Raw genomic sequence first — 2,877 nt, forward strand, 5'->3', positions numbered from 1 at the left:
TTGTCTCATCAACACATTGACTAACTGTTTAGTCATATAAGGCATCAATGTGATTATATTTCTATAACCACATCTCTCAAACACATCCTATAGGTGTGACCTTTAGGGACCAGTTGATCACCGCCATCTGTATGATAATAACGTCAAACTTTCTAGCAAGTTAACCGTTATTAGGTAATCGTTAATCAACTGATTAAAATACTAGGTATACCCTTGTGAACCTGTAAGAGATTTACAAATGTTATCACACTAATTTGTGGAGGACACAAGCTCCAACAAACTCCCACTTGTCCTCACAAGTGTATGTGCGATAACCGATTCTCATATCCTAAAATTTCTCCCACTCAATGTAAAACAATTTGCAAATTCCATATTCACAAAGGTCGTATTTTACAAGTGATCTGCATCAAGAGTGGTTTCCCCGACTAGAGAGTAACTTAACTGATAAACGAATCAACATTCGAGCATGGCCATGCATTTCAGTTATAACTCCTCGAGTGGCCGTGAGAAATAACTATACCTGATAAAGGTTGGATATTTTCCTCAACTCGAATCCTGCAGATGTAAGCACAGTATGAAATGACCCAGAAAAAATCTACTTAGCCTCCATTTACGGCAGACCGTGAGAAAGAAACCAAAGTCACCCAAAAACTGCCTTAATCTCAAGAGACAGTCGATAGTCAAAAGAATCGACTCTAGGAACACAATGGACGTCCAATCCACGACCCGGCACCGAATGTTTTTAAACATTTAGGACTCCATTACGTTGTCACAAAAAATTTCTCCTACGAGGTATCGTTATAATCTCGTATTTGTGAACGATCAGTCAATCGTTTGACTTATGGCTCGCTGAACCCACCATCAATCGACTGCACAATTTAATAGCCAGAGTTATCAGCTCATTAAGGCGATTACGGACCAAAACAAATATAATGTAATTCAGTTCACTTTGTGGCATTCAATGTTGTCGGTACAATCCACATGAAAAACAAAATATTATAAAAACGATGAAGTTATAAATAGTATATGAAAAACATAATGTATCAAATCCATAATCAACTACTACAACTTAGGTACACGTTTAATTCTCATGAAAATAACATGCCCTCCATGCTTATCATATTTCAATGGCTCGGTAGTAGAATCTGCTACAACTTCCTGTTTGGAACTATTCTAGCTGACCGCAGCACCATTAAGAGTAAAAACGAATCTAGACTGAGATTTCTAATCATCTCGATCCGTTTGAAAGCTAGCATCTGCGCAACCGATTGCGCATAGCTTAGTATCGCCTCCATAAGTCAATACCCTATCCTTAGTCCTTCGTAGGTACTTGAGGATATTTTTAACAGCTATCCAGTATGTTTCACCTGGATTCTTTTGGTACCGACTCGTCATACTCAATGCATATGACACGTCTGGACGTGTGCATATCCTGGCATACATGATTGATCCTATTGCAGATGCATAAGGAACACGACTCATGCGCTCAATCCCTTTAGGCGTCGTGGGTGACTGAGACTTGCTCAACTGCATCCCAGACGTCATTGGAAGGTTCCCCTTCTTGGATTTGGTCATACTGAACCTCTCAAGAATCTTATCCAAATAAGACTCCTGACTTAGTGATAACGTCCATCGTGATCTATCTCGGTAGATACGAATTCCCAAAATGCGTTGTGCCTCACCCAGATCTTTCATCTGGAAATGGTTCTTCAACCATTCTTTAACCGAAGATAGGAGAGGAATGTCATTCCCAATCAAAAGTATGTCATCAACATACAATATCAAGAATACAATCTTGCTCCCACTGACTTTATATATAAGCATGGTTCTTGGACCGATCGAGTGAAACCATACTCTTTTATCACCTGGTCGAAACAATGATTCCAACTCCGAGAAGCTTGCTTAAGTCCATAAATGGAACGCTTAAGCTTGCATACTTTCTTAGGATGTTCAGGATCTATGAAACCTTCAGGTTGCACCATGTACAATTCTTCCTCCAAATAACCGTTTAAGAAGGCGGTTTTCACATCCATTTGGCAAATTTCATAGTCATGAAATGCGGCAATCGCTAAGATTATCCGAATGGAACGTAACATGACTACGGGTGCAAAAATTTCATCATAATGTAATCCGTGCACTTGAGTGAAACCTTTTGCCACAAGTCGTGCCTTATAGGTATCTGGTTGCGCATCTACAGAATGCTTTATTTTGTAAAGCCATTTACACTGTAGAGGTTGTACCTTATTAGGTAAATCAACTAGATCCCATACGTTATTCTCATACATGGAGTCCATCTCGGATTGCATGGCTTCGAGCCATAACTTTGAGTCGGAACAGGCCATAGCACCTTTATAGGTAGCGGGTTCATTACTCTCAAGGAGTAAAACGTCATTCTCCTCGACCATACCAATGTATCTGTCCGGAGGATTAGAGACTCTACCCGACCTTCTAGGTTCCTCAGGATTATGAACCGTGTCATCAGTCGGAGGAACAAATTCCTCCATCCGTTCCTCGGTTGTTGGTTCTGGAATCTCCGACAGCTCGAAGGTTCTATTACTTGTCTTGTTCTCGAGAAATTCTTTCTCTAAGAACGTCGCACTTGCCGCAACAAAAACTCGATGTTCGGTAGGCGAATAGAAGTAATGACCAAATGTTCCTTTTGGATAACCTATAAAGTATGTCTTGACCGATCGCGGGCCGAGCTTATCCTCGTGTCTCCACTTGACATAATCCTCGCAGCCCCAAACCCGAATAAAGGACAAGTTAGGGACCGTTCCCTTCCACATTTCATATGGAGTCTTGTCGAGAGCTTTAGTCGGACTTCGGTTAAGTATAAGAGCAGCTGACAAAAGAGCAAAACCTCATAATGAATCAGGC

The sequence above is a fragment of the Silene latifolia genome, chromosome Y (assembly GCF_048544455.1).
Source record: "Silene latifolia isolate original U9 population chromosome Y, ASM4854445v1, whole genome shotgun sequence".
NCBI classification, from domain to species: Eukaryota; Viridiplantae; Streptophyta; class Magnoliopsida; order Caryophyllales; family Caryophyllaceae; genus Silene; species Silene latifolia.